Here is a 19,024-nt window from a genome sequence, read left to right as displayed (position 1 = left end):
CACTGTGCCGGCTAGGATTGGTGTCGAGATGACGTCTTTGTGACGTCATCCGATACAAGCACGGGATTTTTACTGGCGTTGCCGGCGGCGCCTTGCGTGGTGCTGCGTCACAATGATATCAGACGTCCAGGGGTGTCTGCGGGCGTTGGGGACAGGGCCAAACGCCCACGAGCCATCATGGAGTGCCTGCTCCCGTTGCCCAGCTTGGGGAAGCGCCACGACCGACTCCGACTCCGAGTCGATGACTCCGCCTCGGAGTCTGCGCGCAGAGTCCCGCGGTGCCGCATCCCGGTTGTGCGTTGTATCTCGGCGCAGTACGGGTAATATTGTTCCGAGCGGTCGCGGACGGCCGTGACGTCACTTTAGCGGGCGGTGACGTCACCGGGAGGGGCGGCCGAGACGCGCGGCGTGCTTCGTTCAGCAAGATGTGGTGGAGGCGGCCGGCAGCCACTGGCGCCGGCCGTCAAGTCTGTGTTATCCGGTGAATATTGAAAGCAACGGGGCCGCACATAACGGGAACCGCCCCCCTGACGAGTAACGGGTGACGGGACCGCCCCCCTGCTGGTCCGCCCATATCGAGCGTCTAGTCCCGACCGCAAGACGGGGTTCAAACAAGTGCAATATAGCACGCAATCGAAACGTTTTAAAGGTTAGTCGCAGCTATCCTAAGCCGTTGTTGATGTAGCCTCTAAGGTGACATGTTATTGCTGTTTCGTGCGCCGTTGGTCTGGGTTGTTGTTCTAAGGTACTAGAATGTGTTGCTGAGCTCTCGGTGTCAGCTGTGTGAACAGCCGATCACGGCATGAAGCGCGAGCAGTCCGTGATGTAAACCAACCGAAGGCTGGTTCAGTTCCTGCTGGCGAGACATGCGCTGTTCCCTGTGGCGAATATCGCCATCGCGTTGTTTTAAAGTTTGTTTTGCGCTCTTACCAAACCACGCCGCTTACCCCAACGACGAGGATGCCGAAGTGATCAGCTTAGTCACAAATTAGAGCGTAGCCTGGTGTTGATTTCAGTCACGAATTGTATTGGCGCCCCAGGCTGCCGCCGGCGTGGTGGGGAGGGGGGCGACCCCGGCGTTATGTGCGGCCTCGTGACCCGTGTACAGTCGGCGCGCGCGCCAGTTCCAGCCGCCGCGCGCCACCGAACGCCACGCCGCTGGTGCGCCGGTCTGCCTGTCGGATCCTGTGAGCGCGCGGTGCCCGACCTCCTGCCTTCGTGGTGCGGTCGTTTGTCACTGTTCCTGTGAAATGCTATTTTAATACAGACGTGAGAGGGTCGCCGCTCGTGTGGGCAGAGGAGCGGAGGATGGTAGAGGAGCGGAGGAGTGCGTTGATACCAGACACAGGCGGCTGAGGCGGGTCGGGTGGGAGAGCGAGCTGGGCCCCGCAGCCCCGCTGATTGCCACGTGCTTGGTAGGGGCGGACCGCGCCGACAGTGCCAGAAGGGGCGCTGCTGGGGGCGTCCGCTGTGTGCCGTTCCACCCGCTGATGCCGTTGTGCCGTTGTCCTGCCGTGTCCTTTTGTACGCCGCCTCACTGCACAAATCGTACTTGACCGTACCCCGCGTGTTCCACCTCTGACGATGTCGCATCGCAGATCATGTGTGTGTGTGAGTTATCTGCAGATCCACGTTGGTGTGTCGGTGCGCCGGACGCCGCAGATGTCGCGGGCGCGGGCCAGCGCCTGCGCCAGCACCAGCACCAGCACCGGCGTTCCCCATCAGCTCCCGGGGCTGGCCGTGCTGGTCGTTTCGCGATGTCCTGCTTTTGAGCGAGGCTCGGTGGTGAGCTCGCCTGCCGCGTCACGCGTTTTCTCTGGCTACTTTGGCGTCTGCTTCGGCTTTTTTCGAAGTTGGGCCGCTCGTCGCCCGGCGCGCCGTGAAGTCCGCTCCACTGCGTCGTCAGAGGGGGGCCACGGGCCTGGCCGTCCCTCAGGGTAGCGTCGGTGATCGCAGTGTGCTCTGGGGCCTTCCTTTCCCTCCTCGACCTTGCAAACCCGGATGGACTTGGTCAGCCGAGGTCCAGAAGAGCTGCTCACGAAAATGCCTTTAAGGGCTTCTCTAGTTTGCTCACGGGCGACTTTTGGTCTCTTGACGTAGTTTTAGCTGGCGCGATGCAGCCGCTCATGTACCCCGTTGGCTGTTGATATTCGTGTCGTTTTACATAGTGTGTGCCGTCAGTTTCAATAGGCCTGCCTGCCTGCCGCACAGTAGTGCCAGGTGGCTTCTTGGCCGCTACGTTCCATCGCAAATGAACGGGACTTTAAGCGGGCCCACCTTTGCATTCACACTTTGCTTGTGAAAGTATTTGTTCAGTAGGGCTTTATCCGCACTGGTGCTTGAATACGCTGCTTGGGCAGAATAATGCTCACGCAGACAGGTAGAGTCCATCCAACGAAGACAAATCGCCACTGGGCCTTTGTCATTTCATTTTGGCTACTATGACCATGAACATGATGACGAGCATGGCAACGGCGTGATGGTTGGAGGAGAATCTCGCCCTCCGTTTTAGCCACATAGTTCGATATCTTCCCGATTTAACTGTTTGACTGACATGTATATAACCATCTACCCGGTTATGTGTCTTGCTATTTGTTGGCTCCATCTTGTCTGATTTCATTTATTTTGTTAGCAGCGCCGGGAACTCATTCCCTTCTCCTCACTAATCCTTATTTGAACACGCCTATCTACCTGGCTATGATGCCTCGTGCCATTTGCTGGCTCCTCCTTGTCTCATTTAATTTATTTTATTGGCAACATTACTAATTCATTGCAATCTCCTCACTAGCAAGTTCTTTAAGCCGTTAGCGCGGCGTACGAAGGAAAGTATTAGTCAAATTTTGGACGCGTATTGAGATTCACCATATTCGTTTGCATGAAAATAATTATCAATTGACTCATAACGTCAAGTTGCCTGTCACATTGATGCTTGACATCGCCACGTCTTAGTTGTGTCTGTCCGCCACTTTTTCTTCGACAACGTTAGTTTCTCCCTTGGTGGCGGTCCGTGCTTTTTCTGCATTTCTCTATGTAGTTCATCGGCCTAACATACCTTGACATGCACTGGCATGCTGATAGCGAAGTGAAGAAATCCGTCCTGGTTATATGTGCTCGGTGGTATATTCCAGTCTGCACATGTAGTACGTCATAGCCACGATTTCCGTCCCGAAGTTTGTATTCGTAAGTTTGTTACGAATGTGCCTTCGTGCCATTACTTTCCATGCCCTAGCAAAAATGCACTTCTTCGTCGCATACAGTCTCCCGTTGTATACCGTGAATATGTGAAGTGTAAGTATTGTTCTCCTGATCTGATTCTCCTGGTCTTGTTCTTCTGACTGATCGATGTCCTCTTTGTTATCTTTGGGAGACCATCTGCCCCACTCAACAGCAGTGGCGTGTAAACTCTCCTCATAAGCTCAGGATCATTACGCTCCGTCATCAACCTTTAATACGCCACGAGGTAGGTCAAGGTCGTCTTTCCTGTGGTTGACCCTGAGAATGGAGACTTGTCTGTGGGAGTTGATTTTTCCGCCAATGCCATAAATTGTTTTCCCAGGGGTCGTGTTGTTTCCATTTGCGAAGAAAGCCCACGCAACTGGTGGGTTTTTGTCCATTGGTTTCCGTATGAGCATGGCTTGTAGCGTCCTTCCTCTTTTTAGCTCTGCCCTTTTTTTATTAACTTGGTTCATCTTGGCACATTGTCTGCAGCGCTTGTTATGCTTTCTCCGGCAGCCATGAAGATGCTACCAGAGTAGAATTGCATGCCTATTCCAGCATTTTTCGCAAAGAAACTCGCCTCCATCCAGGTATTTTTATTGCGGTGGATTCACTGCTCACGTCTTCTATTCGGCAGGTTTTGTAGTCGTGACTTCAAGGTCGGCGTCCTGTCCATGTTGCCACGTATTTCGCATCTGGGATATTTGAGCATTTCATGACGTTGCTCCTCCAAGTCCACTTCGATCACGGCTTTCGATCTCGTTATTTTTTAGGTTCCACCCCTTACTTTCTAGGTTCCACCCGTTACTTTCTAGGTTCTACCTGTTACTTTCCAGGCTCCACCCGTTACTTTCCAGGTTCCACCCGTTACTTTATAGGTTCCACCCGTTACTTTCCAGGTTCCACCCGTTGCTTTCTAGGTTCTATCCGTTACTTTCCAGGTTCCGCCCATTACTTTCCAGGTTCCACCCGTTACTTTCCAGGCTCCGCCCCTTTTCCTCCCATGTTTCGTCCCATTCCTTACCATGTTTCGTCCCATAACTCTCCATGTACGCGTTGCCACAGCGTAAGCGAAGGGTGATGTTTCGTCTGATGTTCGTCTGACGTAAACCGGTCGCCTTTTTTGTCTTAGGTGGATAGGTCTGACTAGTTTCAAATACCATCAGAGTTGGTTTTTACACACTCGTCTTCCACTTAATATTTGTAAAAGTTTTTGTGTTTGCAGCGTTTGCAGCGTTAACGCTGCGTTTTCTTCTGGAGCGGCCGCTTTCTTTGGGCTGGCAGAAGCCATGCAACATTCTACCCGTTTTTGTTAATTTTACGTTGGTGATATAAGCCATTTTTAGGTTTGCGACAGGTGAGGATATGAAAATATCGCGCGTCTTGGAATTCTCAGGGGCCGGATCAAAATATTGCACGTTCTGCTTCGCTTGGTGTAAATATTTTGTTGGGGTTGTTATCTTTGTTTCCAGCGACTGATGTCGGTGTGGCACTCCGCCAAAGCAGATCTTAGCTGGTGCGAAATGCCGCACTTTTTATTTACTTCATCATCTGAACATTTCCTGATCGTTATGTTGTTTGCTGCACCTTACATTCAGCATCGTAATGACATGTAACGAGACCATTATCTCTATCTTTTCATGAGCAGTGTTACACGTCCGAAGGTGTTTGCGGACTTGCACAACCCCTGACAGGCCTCCCAAACCTCTCTCTCAACCTCTCACACCCGTTCCGATCAAGTGGATATACTTTGAGCGTTCTCTGGGATGTCGGCACCGGCGACTAAGCTGTTCAGATTGCATGAATATCGAGCTTTCCCGACAGTCGATTATCCTGCTCCGTGCCGTGTTTGCCGGTCCCCATTCCGCATTGCGCTCCTACCAGGGCCGGTAGTTGTTCTGAAGCCAGCGACGGTTTGAGAAGCATGAACGTCAACTTTTGCAGACTCCGGCCCGTGGCGGAAACTGAACACGCCCCCTGAATGTTTGCCAAAATTCTAGGTGCGGGTCCAGAAGAATGCACACGGAACTCCCCGCAGTCCAACGGAAGTTCCACTGAGCTTACTTACGTTGTAGGCTGTTTTGCGACTGTCGTGAGACGATGTCGCGATATGAAATTTGCTCGTCCCTAAGGGCATCGAGAGCCACGGTACCTCACCGAAAATAGATATAAAGCCTTTGTTTGTTTGCGCTGAATTTTGCGAAGAGTGTGGCGGATTTGAATCCAGGATCAGTTTTGTATCAGAGTCGCGTGTTCCGCACTGGTTTTCGCGCTAAGGAATTCAGAGAACTAGTTCCATCGTTCTACTGGAAAGGCTTCCCTGCAGTGTTTCTCGGGTGCGCTGCGTTGTGAGGCTTCTTCTTTTTTTAATTTCCAAAAGCGTAACGCCAGGCGTTTGGTTCCCGTGTACACTGGTTCGCAGCTCTGCCTCCCGATTTCTGTGAACTGGGAACACCAGTTCCAACATCTTTTGCGCAGAGAGACACCATCTGAGTCTTCCTAAGCGCAGGTGCCGTGCGCCGAAGTAGTATTTTGCGTCGAACCTGGCGCTTGAGGCACGCGCTCCCTGATCGCGTTGCAGTCTGCTCCAGGAAGCGTTTCTGCATGCGTCAGGGTCTGCGTTTGCTGAAGTGCTAGTGCACTTCCCACCGCCTGCCGTGCATTTCACGCGTGATTCTTCCTTCCTTCGGTGTTGATCAAGAGGCTGGGTTTAAGCCAAAACTCTATGTTCCCAAATACGATATGCCGCACGCTTCCTCTAGAAAGCTGAGATGGTGACCCGTAACAAGGCCTGATGACCGATGGTGGCCGGAAGGGTTAGGAGCGGTTTTCCGCGCGGGCGGTGTCCTTCGTCGACCCGGTTGCCCCGAGGCGACTTCTTCGTTTCTTCGCCGTGCAGTCGCACTCCTCTTCGCCTCTGGCCTCAGAAGAATTACAGCTGCGTTGGAGGCCCACGCAGTTGGAAACGTCCGGCCAAGCCCCATGTGTTCGGCGGCCCGTGACGCCTTCCCGGGCCGCGCCGCGTGTCACCGGCGCGTCCAGCGGCAGAGGCGGGGGGCACGTCTTCGTCGCCGTCCTGGCGCGAGGACGGTTCGCGTCCACTGCATTCTTGCTGGCTCCACGTTTGCGGATCCTGGGTGCGCCTCTGGACGCGGCGAAGACGCCGCGTCGCTGCGCTCAATGGCTGGTGGTTCTGCTGCTCGTGCGGGGCATCAGGAGGCCTGACATCATCAGGCGTGACATCAGGCGTGAGCCAGCATGTCGAACGAGGTAATCGTTTCTTGGAAGTAGGCCGTTACCCAGTTTCCCTGCTGAAGTGCTGAATGGAATTCACTGCGCACGCGCTCTTCAGACTCAGCGACTAGGTAGTCCGTCCGGCATGTTCGCCTCCTCTGCCAGGCCGTCCGGCATGTTCGCCTCCACCGCATTGCACTGGTCACCGCAACAGCTGCCGTTGTTGCTGTCGCTCTACTTACTGGCATGGTCACTGTCACTCCACTCTCCACGGACCAAGGTATTGTTTTCTGTCACGACAACGGTCAGGGCGACTGTTCCAGCTGTCACGGCCACTGTCAGCTGTCACGGCCACTGTCAGCTGTCACGGCCACTGTCAGCTGTCACGGCCACTGTCAGCTGTCACGGCCACTGCCAGCTGTCACGGCCACTGTCAGCTGTCACGGCCACTGCCAGCTGTCACGGCCACTGCCAGCTGTCACGGCCACTGCCAGCTGTCACGGCCACTGCCAGCTGTCACGGCCACTGTCAGCTGTCACGGTCACTGCCAGCTGTCACGGCCACTGTCAGCTGTCACGGCCACTGTCAGCTGTCACGGCCACTGTCAGCTGTCACGGCCACTGTCCCGACTGCTTTCGCCACAACTGTCACGGCCACTGCCAACTGTCATGGTTGCTGTTAGGCCTGCTTTCGCCACTATTCGAGCTGTCACGGTCGCTGTTCCAACTGCCACGACCACTGTTCCCACCGTTGCGGCCACTGTCCCCACTGTCACGCACCCGGCTCGTCGACGGCCACTGTTCCCACTGTCACGGCCCGGCTCGTCGACGGCCTGTCCTGAGTGATAACGCGCCTGCCGGGGCCCACTTCAGCACGTGTGTCACTGCCAAGGCATGGAATGGGCGGCGGACATGCTGGGAAATGACCTGGATGTCGTCCAACTGCAGATCACCGCTGTGGAGAATGGCCACGCTTGGGTCGGGGCGTGCTTTGGCCCGGGGAGACACGATCCGGACAAGGGTAACACCATTTGTACGAGGATGACGCCCTTTTGGAGGGCTAACATCGCTGACACTAAGTCCGCACTTGCCGCCTGTAGTCCCTGTGTCTCCCCCCCCCCCCTCTCCCTTCTGTCCCGTTCTCTCTTTATCTCTCTCTCTCTCTCTCTCTGTCTCTCCCTGCTCTCTTTTGGATGTGGGTGTTGTTAGTGAGGATGCTGGAACGAAGGCGGATTTTTTTTAGAAAATGAAGCGATTGAGTATGACGGTCCGGCGGTCTAGGTGGCGGCTATCTCATTGATTCAGCTGTGGGTGCATGGGGGAACTATCCAATGATCTCAAGAGGTCTCCACAAGGCTTCAGATGTTTTCACAGGCGTCTCGAGATTTCAAGGTTTTGTTAGAAATTTCGTAGACGTTTGAATATCGCGAGCAGTGTCTCAATGTGTCTGGACATTCCCGTAATTTGTTGTCCAGCAGAATCGGAACTTCATGACATTCTAGCGAAATCATAGTCAACGAGGTGTGAAGGGCTTGTGCGGCTTTTTGGTGAGTTCCAAGGTCCATTTGGTGACGGGAGTGCCACATTGGGGCCGAGAAAACATCGGGGTGCGCAAAACAACCCTACAACGAGACGCAAAGATCCCCGGTCCAGATGTGTTGAGATCCGCGCATATGTAGAAATGTTTCCCGACATTCGCACAGAAATGCGGGCGTCATTCCAAAGCGTGCCGCCAGGCTGGACTTTCACAACGGACGTATCATGGTGCTACTAGCTCCGCCTTGGAATTATGGCTAGTTAGTCCTGCGCACTGATGCCACTGCAGTGTTCCAGAAGCTGTTTCGCCTAAAAGTCACGTGAAATCGGCCGTTTAGGTTGGGATCTCGTTTCACATCGGTATACATTGTTCGGCGTCGTTCTGTCTTTTGATAGCGTGACATCCTTTGCCACTACTTCCGTTCTGTCTTGTGATAGCGTGACATCCTTTGCCACTACTTCCGTTCTGTCTTTTGATAGCGTGACATCCTTTGCCACTTCTTCCGTCTGCAATACTATAGTCTGGTTTGATCTGTTTCTGGTGATTTGGTTTGGTTTGGTGAGAGTTGCTTTTATGAACATTATTGCCGCATTGTTTTTACTATTATTAACTCATTTTTTACACTTGTGTCTTGTCATATTGATATTCTCTCGCTATACATCGTTCAGTATCAAATCATGATTCGTCTCCACCCTATTTAGATAGACTGTCTTCCATTTCTTTGATTTTTTCCTTTGATTTCTACCGTCGTTTGATATATCACCAAATAATGATATTCCGCGTCGCGTGGCCATAGTTCTGGAGCTTTGTTACGGACATTGTGGTGGAGGTTCGATTTAAGGCCTTCCGGACCAGCGATTTCTGTCCCGGCTGGACTCTCCAGTTGTCTTCGTCCTGTTTGTGAATCTTCGTGACGTCACAGCGACCTTGGTCTCCGATTGGGGCATACGAATGGCAAATGTCCGCCATTGTTGTGAAGGCAAACGGTTTTTATCCCGATCTCGACCTCCTGCCCGTTTTTTTTTTTTTGTCTCGCTGTGGGCGGTCCTGATGTCATCCGAGGACATCACGTTCTTGGCCATCTCTGAACCTTTGAAGATCGTTCTCTGACAGACGGGCCTGTTGAGCTCGCTTTTTTAACACATTCGGAAATGGAATGTCACGACATCTGCCTGCTGTGAGCAGCTGATCGTCCACCTGTTGATGCCAGCGCGAAGACGCCGTGTTGTACACGGTGAAAATGAATCAGCTATTCAGTTCACGGATCAGTGATCCAGTCCCTGAACCGGACCCCACCCATCGGAAAGGTTATGCCGTGTTCTGGCCGCGTGAGATTGTGACCGTGGGTGTTATGTGACCTGCGCGTTGGCGCGCGTCCCGTGTCATGTCACTTTTCGATCCGTCTGGGGTCATGTGACCCGTGTGGTGTCATCCGTCCCGTGACATGTTATTTTTCGATCTGTCTAGGGTCATGTGACCCGTGTCATGTTATCTGTCCCGTGTCATGACATTTAGCGGGCTGTGTGGGGTCATGCGACTCTCTGGGGTCGTGTGACCCGCTGGGGTCATGTGAACCGTCTGGGGTCACGCTCTGAGCCGTGTGATGTAATGTCGCGACCCTTGTGGCGCCATGTGGTTACCGATGTGCGGTCATTTGGCCCACACGGGGTCATGTGGTGACCTGTCCGGCTACGGCTCGTTCGGGGTCCTCTTTTGACCTCGTTTGAGGTCAGTAGAGAGACTAAGCACGTGGCAACAGCGGGGCCAGTGTCAACAGCACGTGGCAACAGCGGGGTCAGGGTCCCCGCCCGGCTGCGCCATCCGACAGCGCGATTGCTGCTCGCCGAATGCCGAAGGTGACGAGGCGAAACCAGTAGTGCCGTCACCGGGGGAACGAACTGAGCAGTGACGTCATCGGGAGCGAACTGAGTAGTGACGTCACCAGGGAACGAACAGAAAGTGACGTCATCGAGGAACGAACTCGCATCTCGGGCGTGTCACGGCATCTCTCTGACGTCACTGGGACGACGTCGGTTCATTTGCAGTCCTGTTCACGGAGCCTTAACGCGCGGCACACACTAGAATTTAGGTCAATGCTTGGATGGCATCTTGCAATGATCGCATTCATCTAAAGATGGGTGCTTGTTTTGCTGAAGCGCAGCCGTTACTAAAATGCGGGCTTTTTGTCACGCCGATTTTGTTTGTTGTCGGAAATTGAAAATCAATAATAGGAAATTAGTCATGATAGTCGTAGTTGTTTAGAGCAGCGGACGTTGTCTTGAAAGGTCCGAAATTTGCAAGCAAGGGTAATCTAAACATAGCATATTGCAAACGCATAGTGCTATGTGAATATCTCCATTGTAATGTCTTTCTTTAAACCTTTGGTCGAACGTGGTATCTGTTCCCAGTAGGGATCTCTGATGATGCGGAGGAGGTCAAGAATATTCGTTAGGACGCCACAGCGGATCACCTCGATACATTTAAAACGATTCTTGCGCTAAGCCCTTGCAAAAAGGTAGCGCAAGCCGTCACTGACTCATGCACTAGCCAAAGCCAGCGATGTCCGATGGCTGCCGCAGTCCGGTGGTTGCCACAAACCGATGACGTCACGGTCGCTGCGAATCAATGATGTCACTGTCACACACGGGAGTCGTCGCCGCCCAGCTCGGGCTGCCGCCCACCGCCGAGGCCTCTGCGGATGGGGAGGTACTCGATACGCGGGGTCGGTGTCATCGCATGGTAAGTGCTGCTTGAATCAGGTGGCTCGTTTAGCAAGACACAGTAACGCAACAGCAACACAACACAACAGCAACACACAACACAGGGCGAGGGCTCGCTTGGCATCAGCTCATCTCAGTGATAGGTGGAGCCGTTGGTGGTAGCCTTTGGCCCCAACTTCAGTGGTTGCATTGCCATTATCATCATCTCGATCAGCAGAAGCAGCGCCATCATTTTCTTTGTTGTTTGTGCAGGCCAGGCTGAGCGTAACACGCCGGAGGATTTTTTATCAAAGATTTGGCCACATTTGGATGCCATGCAGACGTGGTATTGCTTCGCCCAAAAGGACCAACGTCGGCCATCATAACTGCCTGATTGGGAGCCCAAAAAGATCGTCGGCAATCACGATGAAACCAACGAGATCTTCTCCACTTGCCTTAAATTAGGGATGTTGCCAAGAGGAGGGTCAATGAGGGGGACATGCCCCCCCCCCCCCTGACAACGGGGCCGAGCTGAGCCAAGCGACCCGTGGGCTCGCAGCGGCTTCACTCTGTGTCGTCCATCCGGCACGACCAGAGCCTCGGGAACATCAGACCCAGGGATTATGAGCAACGCGGTTCACATCTCACGCAGACGACCATGGACGTCCCGGTAGTGGTGCTTCGACGTGTTTGTGGGCCGCGACCGTCCCAGGCGGTCTGTGTCCGCAGACTGCGCGGACACAGACTGTCCGCAGACTGTCGGCGGTCTGTGCCAAGCAGCCTGGTCCACAACCGTAGCAGTTCCGCTACCGTAACGGTATCACCGAGGCTGCCTGATCACGTAACGCCTTCTCTTTTGAAGCAACCGAACACGGGAGCACTGCGACGCGCTGGGTAAAGGCCCCCTCGGCCAGGGCGAATGGGGTGGTCGAACCTGCCCCGGGGCGGTGCCGAGGTTCGGGAACCCTTCTGGTAACGTCGGCCAGATGGACGGCTGGGAGCGGCGTCTAGGGCGTGCCCGACCTCCGCTCTCTCACGCCGAAAGGGCGTGGGTTCGCGCCCGGTCCGAAGCTCCGCTTTTTCATGCCGTTCCCGCGTCGCCCTCATAAGGGTTAGTGGATTTGCCGTCGCACATCCACGTCCACGACACACTCAAATTGTAAAGCAAACGGCAGTCAGATCGACATAACACGAGCATGATGGGATTGGATTGGATTGGATTGGAATGGAATGAAATGGAATGGGACGGAACGGGATAGGCTTAAATGGAATGGAATGGGATTGAATGGAGTGGGGACGGGACGGGACGGGACGGGACGGGACGGGACGGCGGGACGGGACGGGACGGGACGGGACGGGACGGGACGGGACGGGATGTGGGGTGAGCTGTTACCGACCAGCTTTTCCAACATCGACTGCTGCATCGTCACCGTTCCGACGTAACGTGTATGCGTCACGGCCGCTCGTTCGCCTCACTAGTATCAGTAAGCGCCAGACACTGCGTATGAGCGACACGGCGGCATACATATGCGGCATACATGTGCGACACACAGCGGCATGCATGTATGGTATATAGCGGCATGCAGCAGCATACGGCATAATGTAACACAACGGCATACATTGGGATACGTGTGCGACATACAGCGGCATACATGTGCAGCACGCGGCGGCATGTATGTCTGGTATACAATGGCGTACACGCGCGGCGTACAGCGGCATATATGTGCGGCATACAGCGGCATACGTTTGGGCACGCTGGCCAGCGGACTCATGTGCATCGGCGTGCGCAGGCACTGGCGGTAACGTACATCCGTAAGTACGACACGCCCAGTCGTAAGGCGAACAGCACCACGGACGGTTTGTGTCAGTAAGCGCGGGGTTGTGATCGGACGCCGCCACCGAGCTCTGCCGTAACGACGGGGGGGGGGGGGGGAGGCGCTCCCAAGGTAGCGCCTCGATCCGGCGGCGACTGCGTGTATTGATCACGTGGCGTTACCAGGGCGATGTTTGACCAGCCAAGAGCGCCGCCGCGCGTGCCCGCGGGGCGCCGGCGGAGGCTGCGGCGATGGAGTGCGCCTGGGTCGGGTCAGGTCAGGTCAGGTCAGGTCAGGCACGCCGGCTCTGAATGTCTCATTTGAGCAGAATTAGCCGGCTGCCTTGTGCTGACGGTCGGCCGCGTGACGAGCGTCATCACAACCACGTCAGGACATCACAACCACGTCAACCACATCAACCACTGAAGGCGACGAAGCAAGCAGATGCGCCGTTGGTCTGGCTTGCATCGTAGCTCTTGACCCGTTCCGGTTTCATAGGGTCCCAAGGTGCTTGGTCGACATGCTCGCATGTGCATGCGTGTGATTCAAGCACACATGCATTGACATTCGCAATGATTTAAATGTCCTTTTCTCCGATGTTTGTTTATTTACATCCATTCGTTTACGTTTAGACAATTAGACGGTGACTCTTTAAGACAGGCATCATACGGAAGTGTCGAAGGAAATTCCTGAATCCTCTTCGTGGACTTAAAAGCTGATGGCAGGTTGAATAGTCAGTCAATTTCGTCGTGTTTTTTTCACCACTTCAGCACGTCAGTGGAGAACGCACACCACGATGAAAGACAAGCGATGCACAGTGATGCGCGTCAATCTGCAGCATTCATCAGTTATGACGGCGTGACGTTACGTGACACGTGACGCGAATCAGAGGCCCTTCACGGGGCCTCAGAAGGGACCGCATCCGGAACGAACAGTTACGTTTTTGTGTGTGTTGTTCATGTTGGTAAGAAATGTGATGTAGATACCAACCCGTTTTTCTTGTTAAAAGATGTTTCTTCTTCACCCTTCGTGTCTGTTATTTATGTGTTGTTTTCTTTTTCACCAGGAGGTTCATGCGCGGGAAGGTCATTCCAGTTCGAAGTGAGTGCCATTTATTGTCTCCAAACGGATTGTCGTATTTTTCAATCGTGTTTTCACATCTCATTTCTTTCGAACTCATCGTCGTGTTCAAGATTAATTTTGGTTGCATTCTACTCACGTGAATCATCCATTCACATCATCAATTTATTTACTGTCAGTTTTTGTAATACGGATAGCGTTCTTTCAACTAGCATTTTTCGAGATGTCGAATACTTGCAGGAACTCGCGGCTGCTCGTGTTTTCCGTCGGAATATTTCGATTGGGCGAGGATCGAGACCGAGACGCTCTTATTGCCAAGAGGTGTGAGTTAGCACGTCCAGATTTAAGCAAATGTGTCGCGCCACGGGGAGAGCGGTGTGACGCCGATCGCCGCGTGGAACCTCATGACCAACTTCACGTTTTTAGGTACCACAATCTGAACGCGAGCTAAGAGAGACTTTCTTGCAAATGGAACAAGGTACGAGACTGGGCGCAGCGCGCTCGGCGGCACGTGTGACATAGGGGCGTGGGCTCTCCCCTCGGTGTTGGCCTGGCCGTGGCGCTGTTCGATGTCTCCGGTGTCGAGGATTGCGTCACCGCGAATGACGTCACAAGAATAGCACGAATGACGTGCTAGGCCCTTTCCGGTGACGTCATTTGTCGTGCCATGCCATTTGCTATCACTGCTATAAGGGTGTAAAAATTCAGTGAAGTTTGGGCTGATATTGATTTGGACTCGTTTGGAGTAGCTGAAACTACCATTCTTCGAAGCTTTAATGAACTTTCAACGTTGCTGTTTCAAGAGGGCAAGAATTGAACCAAATCTGTGAATCAAGCCATAACGTGGAGACTGTTTTGGAGCTTGATTCACAGGAAACTTGCACTATCCTTGATTCGGTACTGAGCCTTATCGAATCAAGCTCAAGTCTGGTCTCAAAAAGCATGACTGAGCTCATGTTGACCTGGGCACGGCCGTCCCAGTGGTGACACTCCATATCGTGCACAGCGAACTACTCAGGCTTTCAAAGCCGAGTAATGATGGAGCAACAACAGCAGCAGCAGCCGCAGCAACAGCAGCCGCCACAGCAGCAACAGCATCAACAGCAGATGCGAAACCAGCCGCAGGCGGCGCCGTATTACTTGCCGCCGTCTTCATACCAACCATCGGCAAGTGTCTTTTTACATGGCCGAATAGTCATTGGACAACTCTGAATGACCGGCGATGTAAGAAATTTGAGAACGGCAGAAGCATTCGTGATGAAGTGAATGGGACAAAACACATGCGCCTCTCTTAGTGGGGTTCCTGGGCCCCGTGCCCGCGACGTCCGCGCATAGTGGGAGAGGGTCAAATAGTTCGCACCTTGGGTGGTGGCCAACTGGGGTAACCTCTAATTGTGAAATTGTCCAACAGATGGGGACGGAGCCGCAGCTGTACGATGCCACACTGCACCAGCCGTCGTACCCACAGCCGTCTCCGCCCGTGAGTGACGCATCTGGCCCCATAAACCGCGATGCCTCGGAACAAATCTCGATCGGGACTGAATGCTGTTAGAAAGGCGACTCTGATGAATAGGATCCCCAACCGCATGAATGGGATCCCCCAACCGCGTGCCGCTGACATAGGCGCATAGCAGGAGAGGGGAAAATACCTCGGATCGTGGCCGAATGTGGTGACTTCTGAACGTGAACATGCTCCACAGATGGGGGCGGAGGCGCAGCTGTACGATCCTGGACTGCACCAGCAGTTCTCTCAGCCGTCTCCGCCGGTGGGTGGCAAGTGTGACGTCACAAACCGACAGGACGTTTTTTCAGTCCGAGCCAAATTTTGTCAGAGTTGCGACGCTAAGGGGATGTTAACACCCGCGTTGTGTGGACGAGACTTGTCTCACGTGAGACATCGTTGTTGGTGTTCGTGGATGAAATAGGGTTAGCGTTTGATGAGAAACAAGTGTTGATCTAGTGTTCCTTAGTTTCAGTAAAGCATCTGGCAAACTTCCCAAAACGTTTTCTTTAGAAGTTAACATATTTTTGGATGAACAGTTCACTAATCGGATGGGTGGCTTCCTTCGTTTCAAATCAAACACGGAAAGTGAGCCTGGACAGCGTCCATTCGGAAATTGTTTTTGAAGTTCTGGGGTGCCTCGAGGTAGTGACTTAATACCTTTGTTGCTCATTGTGTACATGCATGACAAAGTCGAAGGATAAAATTGTGATATGCGTTCACTTGCTGATGGCGTGGTTATATATTAATACGTTGACTGTTCTAGCCAAACGAATGCAATTTTTCAGAAGGTATGCTCAATAGATTGCTAGTGTGGCAAATGGCTGATATCATTAATGGTTCAATCATGTGGACGACAAGAGGCAGATTTTCATTAAAAAAGGTAGAATTATAGTACCATGGGGTGCAGATATCAGGTAGGTTTGACTGGCATGGGGAGCTCAAAAACATAGCAGGAAAATGTAACCAGAATGTCAGGTATGCCGAGAAAGTATCCAGCAGAAATGAAAAAAAGCAGAAATGTAAAAAACCGACCGAAACCAAAATATTTTGGCCAGGCCAATGTTGCAGTATGCTTGTTACGTGTAGGACCCGGATGTCGGGCGCTTAGTCCATTCCATAGCACAGAGATAGCTCAGAGGGGGGCAGCGATACTGGTTTAAGGCAAGTATGGCAGGCACCAAGGTGTAAATGGTATGCTTCTTGGGCTGCGTTGGAGACGCTGGAATCTAGACGAAAGCAGGCCAGGCTTTGCCAGCTGTTAAGACTTTGCAATGGATACAGCAATGTAATCGTTGAGAATATTATGGTGCGACCAAACCATGTGGGTTGCAGGGATGATCTGAGATCGATGCGCCCCATACAGTCTCGTCTTCTTTATTTGCATACCTCATTTTTTCCTGAACTATTCGAGATTTGAACTGATTGGATCCAGTTGTGATGTCTGTGTTGAGTACCGTAGACCAGTTAAAGCATATGCTGGAAAATAAAAGTGTTAATGAGGTCATTTTTAGGGGTGTAATTGTGCTGTACGCAAAGTTTGCGTGATGAATAGTTTCTGGGTTTTGACACATGCTCAAGGCTCCTAATGATGGATATTATTATTATTGCGCAGTATTCTCAACCACAGCACTTATACACCATCGAAAATCCAGTTCTTCATGCCTTATAACGTATGCTGTTTGTTTCCATCACTACGGCCTGCATTGCTGTTTTAGATGTAATAAACGAGTGCGTAAAGAAGAAAAAGTACTGGTAGTGTACGGAGAGTCACTCCACAGTGTGATATGCGAAAAGATCCGTTTGCAGTCTGAATGCTGTGCATGGTGTGTTGATGTGAACAGCGTTCCGAACACATTTCTCCGCGTTTCTGTCCGTCCCGGGGCTGGTAGCCGTCCCATCCCACTACCGCGATATTGTCCCGTTGCCTGCTCAGTGGCCCCGTACGGCACACCGCACACGGCATACCATGCACGGTATAGCATGCACGACATACCGTGTACGGCATACCATGCATGGCATACCATAGACGACATACCGGGCACGGCATACCATGCACGGCATACCGGGCACGGCATACCATGCACAGCATGGTTTACCTGGCATGGGCACGGCATACCATGCACGGCATACCGGGTACGGCACACCATGCACGGCATACCATGCACGGCACACCATGCACGGCATACCATGGACGGCATACCGGACACGGCATACTATGGACGGCATACTGGACACGGCATACCGTGCACAGCATATCATGCACGGCAAACCATGCACGGCACACCATGCGCGGCACACCGCGCACGCCATACCGGGCACAGCATACCGCAGGTTTCGCGGGCTGAGGCCGGGGCCTGGGGTAGAAGCGGGCATAGCGTCCGGTGTGATTGTCGCGCGGTCGAGTCGGCTAGTGCCGAGGATGCGCCCCGGACAGCTTGGCCGACAGCGTCTCCTTCCGCCTCCTCAGGCGCTGCTGCCGAATCGCGACCCGCGTCTGTCGTCCGCCGCCCCTCGTACGTCGCACAGCGTGGAGGACGTCATGCTGGACAATGTGAGTGTCGGCACGCGTTCGTTTTCTGGCTGCGCGGATCACAGTCTGGCGACGCGGTATAGCCTCATCAGCTGAGTGCTTGTTAAAACACCAATGACTGTTCATTTCCAGTGATCATATCCATGTCGGACGGACGGTCTTATCAGGATGTTAGCTGCGGGTTACGCCCCAGTTTTAAGGTTCTCACAGAGCTGCAGTCTGACATGAGCGTAAGATGGAAAGCAATCTTTTATCGCCTGATTTAAAGAAAATAAATCCTTAACATCGGACACGCCAGTTTAGGTGCCCAAAATCTGGATACAAATCAGGTTTCGGGGCGGGAAGTTAAGCTCAGCATTATGGGATGAGCCCCCCCCCCCCCCCGATTTAAAAATGGCCGCTCCTGCTGGCGGCTGCTGGTGGTTAGCGTCCGGTAGGCGGGCTCACAGTCTGTCCGACGCCGGCAGATCCCGCTGACAGTGCCAACGCTGGCCGTGCCGCAGAGCTCGGCGTCGACGACCAGCCCGAGGATGGCCTCTCACGGAGGCTTCCGGCCGATGGTGGGTGGGACGCGACGCCCGGCTGGGGGGGGGGGGGGGCAGAGGCTTCTCCGCTAACAGGAGGTGGGACGGAACATCCGGCTGGGGGGGGGGGGGGCAGAGGCTTCCCCGCTAATAGGAGGTGGGACGCGACGCCCGGCTGGGGGGGGGGGGGCAGAGGCTTCACGCTAATAGGAGGTGGGACGGAACACCCAGAAGGGAGGGGGGAACCGAGGATTCCCGCTAATAGGAGGTGGGACGGAACACCCGGCTGGGAGGGGGGACCGAGGCTTCCCGCTACTAGGAGGTGGGACGCGACACGCGGCTGGGGGGCGGGGGGAGGGGGCTGGGCTGCCCACGTTTGCTTGCTGTTGCTGTTTTGCCGTTGTGCGAGAGGCTGCATGATGTGGTCTTTGTTGTCTTTACTCTCCTGCGTTTATGTGGCGTGTTATTGGAAATGGGAGCGCGGCTGTGGAAACTGACGGAGCCTTGTAGTCGATGGCTGGTGGCCGTGTAGTCTGTGTGCCCTGTGCCCGGAAACTGACGGAGCCTTGTAGTCGATGGCTGGTGGCCGTGTAGTCTGTGTGCCCTGTGCCCGGAAACTGACGGAGCCTTGTAGTCGATGGCTGGTGGCCGTGTAGTCTGTGGGCCCTGTGCCCGGCGCTGGGTGGCGTCGGCCGGTCGTTGTCACGCGCATGCTCGTGCTTGGCAGGATGCTCCTGACGCGTCGGTCATGGGAGTGCCAGGCGAACAAGTGATGGTGAGTCCGAGCTCGCTGCGTGGCCACAGAGGCGCCACGCCCCCAGGGCGCCCCATAACGGCCCCAGTACGTCCCGTAACGTCCCCAGTGCACCCCCGCAACGTCCCCAGTA

General features: G+C 53.9%; 1 pseudogene; it reads left to right on the top strand.

Moving 5' to 3' along the window:
• LOC119092220 (transcription factor p65-like) overlaps positions 1-19,024 on the top strand; it is an 89,025-nt pseudogene that overhangs the window by 66,423 nt on the left and 3,578 nt on the right.

Source organism: Pollicipes pollicipes, unplaced genomic scaffold, assembly GCF_011947565.3.
Source record: "Pollicipes pollicipes isolate AB1234 unplaced genomic scaffold, Ppol_2.1 Scaffold_1600;HRSCAF=1878_pilon_pilon_pilon, whole genome shotgun sequence".
NCBI lineage: Eukaryota > Metazoa > Arthropoda > Thecostraca > Pollicipedomorpha > Pollicipedidae > Pollicipes > Pollicipes pollicipes.
This window is presented reverse-complemented; position numbering and strand designations above follow the sequence as displayed.